This window comes from Mus musculus, chromosome X, assembly GCF_000001635.26.
Source record: "Mus musculus strain C57BL/6J chromosome X, GRCm38.p6 C57BL/6J".
Classification (NCBI taxonomy): Eukaryota; Metazoa; Chordata; class Mammalia; order Rodentia; family Muridae; genus Mus; species Mus musculus.
The window spans coordinates 28,803,919-28,809,918 of NC_000086.7; positions in this window are offsets into that span (position 1 = coordinate 28,803,919).

The following is a 6,000-nucleotide window of genomic DNA, read 5'->3' on the forward strand; positions in this document are numbered from 1 at the left end:
TACAAGAAATGGAAGAGAGAATCTCAGGTGCAGAAGATTCCATAGAGAACATCGACACAACAGTCAAAGAAAATACAAAATGCAAAAGGATCCTAACTCAAAACATCCAGGTAATCCAGGACACAATGAGAAGACCAAACCTACGGATAATAGGAATTGATGAGAATGAAGATTTTCAACTTAAAGGGCCAGCTAATATCTTCAACAAAATAATAGAAGAAAACTTCCCAAACATAAAAAAAGAGATGCCCATGATCATACAAGAAGCATACAGAACTCCAAATAGACTGGACCAGAAAAGAAATTCCTCCCGACACATAATAATCAGAACAACAAATGCACTAAATAAAGATAGAATATTAAAAGCAGTAAGGGAGAAAGGTCAAGTAACATATAAAGGAAGGCCTATCAGAATTACACCAGACTTTTCACCAGAGACTATGAAAGCCAGAAGAGCCTGGACAGATGTTATACAGACACTAAGAGAACACAAATGCCAGCCCAGGCTACTATACCCGGCCAAACTCTCAATTACCATAGATGGAGAAAACAAAGTATTCCACGACAAAACCAAGTTCACACAATATCTTTCCACGAATCCAGCCCTTCAAAGGATAATAACAGAAAAGAAGCAATACAAGGACGGAAATCACGCCCTAGAACAACCAAGAAAGTAATCATTCAACAAACCAAAAAGAAGACAGCCACAAGAACAGAATGCCAACTCTAACAACAAAAATAAAAGGGAGCAACAATTACTTTTCCTTAATATCTCTTAATATCAATGGACTCAATTCCCCAATAAAAAGACATAGACTAACAGACTGGCTACACAAACAGGACCCAACATTCTGCTGCTTACAGGAAACCCATCTCAGGGAAAAAGACAGACACTACCTCAGAGTGAAAGGCTGGAAAACAATTTTCCAAGCAAATGGACTGAAGAAACAAGCTGGAGTAGCCATTTTAATATCGGATAAAATCGACTTCCAACCCAAAGTTATCAAAAAAGACAAGGAGGGACACTTCATACTCATCAAAGGTAAAATCCTCCAAGAGGAACTCTCAATTCTGAATATCTACGCACCAAATGCAAGGGCAGCCACATTCATTAGAGACACTTTAGTAAAGCTCAAAGCATACATTGCACCTCACACAATAATAGTGGGAGACTTCAACACACCACTTTCTTCAATGGACAGATCGTGGAAACAGAAACTAAACAGGGACACAGTGAAACTAACAGAAGTTATGAAACAAATGGACCTGACAGATATCTACAGAACATTTTATCCTAAAACAAAAGGATATACCTTCTTCTCAGCACCTCACGGGACCTTCTCCAAAATTGACCATATAATTGGTCACAAAACAGGCCTCAATAGATACAAAAATATTGAAATTGTCCCATGTATCCTATAAGACCACCATGGCCTAAGACTGATCTTCAATAACAACATAAATAATGGAAAGCCAACATTCACGTGGAAACTGAATAACACTCTTCTCAATGATACCTTGGTCAAGGAAGGAATAAAGAAAGAAATTAAAGTCTTTTTAGAGTTTAATGAAAATGAAGCCACAACGTACCCAAACCTATGGGACACAATGAAAGCATTTCTAAGAGGGAAACTCATAGCGCTGAGTGCCTCCAAGAAGAAACGGGAGACAGCACATACTAGCAGCTTGACAACACATCTAAAAGCCCTAGAAAAAAAGGAAGCAAATTCACCCAAGAGGAGTAGACGGCAGGAAATAATCAAACTCAGGGGTGAAATCAACCAAGTGGAAACAAGAAGAACTATTCAAAGAATTAACCAAACGAGGATTTGGTTCTTTGAGAAAATCAACAAGATAGATAAACCCTTAGCTAGACTAACTAGAGGGCACAGGGACAGCATCATAATTAACAAAATCAGAAATGAAAAGGGAGACATAACAACAGATCCTGAAGAAATCCAAAACACCATCAGATCCTTCTACAAAAGGCTATACTCAACAAAACTGGAAAACCTGAACGAAATGGACAAATTTCTGGACAGATACCAGGTACCAAAGTGGAATCAGGATCAAGTTGACCATCTAAACAGTCCCATATCACCTAAAGAAATAGAAGCAGTTATTAATAGTCTGCCAACCAAAAAAAGCCCAGGACCAGATGGGTTTAGTGCAGAGTTCTATCAGACCTTCAAAGAAGATCTAATTCCAATTCTGCACAAACTATTTCACAAAATAGAAGTAGAAGGTACTCTACCCAACTCATTTTATGAAGCCACTATTACTCTGATACCTAAACCACAGAAAGATCCAACAAAGATAGAGAACTTCAGACCAATTTCTCTTATGAATATCGATGCAAAAATCCTCAATAAAATTCTCCCTAACCGAATCCAAGAACACATTAAAGCAATCATCCATCCTGACCAAGTAGGTTTTATTCCAGGGATGCAGGGATGGTTTAATATACGAAAATCCATCAATGTAATCCATTATATAAACAAACTCAAAGACAAAAACCACATGATCATCTCGTTAGATGCAGAAAAAGCATTTGACAAGATCCAACACCCATTCATGATAAAAGTTTTGGAAAGATCAGGAATTCAAGGCCCATACCTATACATGATAAAAGCAATCTACAGCAAACCAGTAGCCAACATCAAAGTAAATGGAGAGAAGCTGGAAGCAATCCCACTAAAATCAGGGACTAGACAAGGCTGCCCACTTTCTCCCTACCTTTTCAACATAGTACTTGAAGTATTAGCCAGAGCAATTCGACAACAAAAGGAGATCAAGAGGATACAAATTGGAAAAGAGGAAGTCAAAATATCACTTTTTGCAGATGATATGATAGTATATATAAGTGACCCTAAAAATTCTACCAGAGAACTCCTAAACCTGATAAACAGCTTCGGTGAAGTAGCTGGATATAAAATAAACTCAAACAAGTCAATGGCCTTTCTCTATACAAAGAATAAACACGCTGAGAAAGAAATTAGGGAAACAACACCCTTCTCAATAGTCACAAATAATATAAAATATCTTGGCGTGACTCTAACTAAGGAGGTGAAAGATCTGTATGATAAAAACTTCAAATCTCTGAAGAAAGAAATTAAAGAAGATCTCAGAAGATGGAAAGATCTCCCATGCTCATGGATTGGCAGGATCAACATTGTAAAAATGGCTATCTTGCCAAAAGCAATCTACAGATTCAATGCAATCCCCATCAAAATTCCAACTCAATTCTTCAACGAATTGGAAGGAGCAATTTGCAAATTTGTCTGGAATAACAAAAAACCTAGGATAGCAAAAAGTCTTCTCAAGGATAAAAGAACTTCTGGCGGAATCACCATGCCAGACCTAAAGCTTTACTACAGAACAATTGTGATAAAAACTGCATGGTACTGGTATAGAGACAGACAAGTAGACCAATGGAATAGAATTGAAGATCCAGAAATGAACCCACTCACCTATGGTCACTTGATCTTCGACAAGGGAGCTAAAACCATCCAGTGGAAGAAAGACAGCATTTTCAACAATTGGTGCTGGCACAACTGGTTGTTATCGTGTAGAAGAATGCGAATCGATCCATACTTATCTCCTTGTACTAAGGTCAAATCTAAGTGGATCAAGGAACTTCACATAAAACCAGAGACACTGAAACTTATAGAGGAGAAAGTGGGGAAAAGCCTTGAAGATATGGGCACAGGGGAAAAATTCCTGAACAGAACAGCAATGGCTTGTGCTGTAAGATCGAGAATCGACAAATGGGACCTAATGAAACTCCAAAGTTTCTGCAAGGCAAAAGACACCGTCAATAAGACAAAAAGACCACCAACAGATTGGGAAAGGATCTTTACCTATCCTAAATCAGATAGGAGACTAATATCCAACATATATAAAGAACTCAAGAAGGTGGACTTCAGAAAATCAAATAACCCCATTAAAAAATGGGGCTCAGAACTGAACAAAGAATTCTCACCTGAGGAATACCGAATGGCAGAGAAGCACTTGAAAAAATGTTCAACATCCTTAATCATCAGGGAAATGCAAATCAAAACAACCCTGAGATTCCACCTCACACCAGTCAGAATGGCTAAGATCAAAAATTCAGGTGACAGCAGATGCTGGCGAGGATGTGGAGAAAGAGAAACACTCCTCCATTGTTGGTGGGAGTGCAGGCTTGTACAACCACTCTGGAAATCAGTCTGGCGGTTCCTCAGAAAACTGGACATAGTACTACCGGAGGATCCAGCAATACCTCTCCTGGGCATATATCCAGAAGATGCCCCAACAGGTAAGAAGGACACATGCTCCACTATGTTCATAGCAGCCTTATTTATAATAGCCAGAAGCTGGAAAGAACCTAGATGCCCCTCAACAGAGGAATGGATACAGAAAATGTGGTACATCTACACAATGGAGTACTACTCAGCTATTAAAAAGAATGAATTTATGAAATTCCTAGCCAAATGGATGGACCTGGAGGGCATCATCCTGAGTGAGGTAACACATTCACAAAGAAACTCACACAATATGTATTCACTGATAAGTGGATATTAGCCCCAAACCTAGGATACCCAAGATATAAGATATAATTTGCTAAACACATGAAACTCAAGGAGAATGAAGACTGAAGTGTGGACACTATGCCCCTCCTTAGATTTGGGAACAAAACACCCATGGAAGGAGTTACAGAGACGGAGTTTGGAGCTAAGATGAAAGGATGGACCATGTAGAGACTGCCATAGCCAGGGATCCACCCCATAATCAGCATCCAAACGCTGACACCATTGCATACACTAGCAAGATTTTATTGAAAGGACTCAGATGTAGCTGTCTCTTGTGAGACTATGCCGGGCCCAGCAAACACAGAAGTGGATGCTCACAGTCAGCTAATGGATGGATCATAGGGCTCCCAATGGAGGAGCTAGAGAAAGTAGCCAAGGAGCTAAAGGGATCTGCAACCCTATAGGTGGAACAACATTATGAGCTAACCAGTACCCCGGAGCTCTTGACTCTAGCTGCATATATATCAAAAGATGGCCTAGTCGGCCATCACTGGAAAGAGAGGCCCATTGGACTTGCAAACTTTATATGCCCCAGTACAGGGGAATACCAGGGCCAAAAAGGGGGAGTGGGTGGGCAGGGGAGTGGGGGTGGGTGGATATGGGGGACTTTTGGTATAGCATTGGAAATGTAAATGAGTTAAATACCTAATAAAAAATGGAAAAAAAAATAAAAAATAGCAAAAAAAAAAAAAAAAAGAATGCTTCACATATGTCTTCAAACATAAGTAATCAAGAATGCCTTCTATTTTCATGTTCAGCAAACATATAGAAGTTTGATTTTTAGATTCATTTTTTTTTTAGTATTAGTATTTTATTTATTCATGCAGATTCAACATCTTGCAAACTTTATATGTTTCAGTATGGGGGAACAACAGGGCCAAGAAGTGGGAGTAGGTGGGTAGGGGAGTAGGGGGAGGGTCTAGGGGGTTTGGGGGATAGCATTTGAAATGTAAATGAAGAAAATACCTAATTTTAAAAAAGAAATAATTCTGATAGGCCTGAATTTATGTGTTACTTGACCTTTCTCCGTTACTGCTTTTAATATTCTATCTTTATTTAGTGCATTTGTATTTCTGATTATTATGTGACGGAAAGAATTTCTTTTCTGTCTATTTGGAGTTCTGTAGGCTTCTTGTATGATCATGGGCATCTCTTTCTATAGGTTTGGGAAGTTTTCTTCTATGATTTTGTTAAAGATATTTGCTGGCCCTTTAAGTTGAAAATCTTTTTTCTCATCAACTCCTATTATCCATAGGTTTGGTCTTCTCATTTTGTCCTGTATTTCCTGGATGTTTTGAGTTAGGATCTTTTGCATTTTTTATTTTCTTTGATTGTTGTGCCGATGTTCTCTAAGGAATCTTCTGCACCTGAGTTTCTCTCTTCCATCTCTTGTATTCTGTTGCTGATGCTCACATCTATGGTTTTAGAT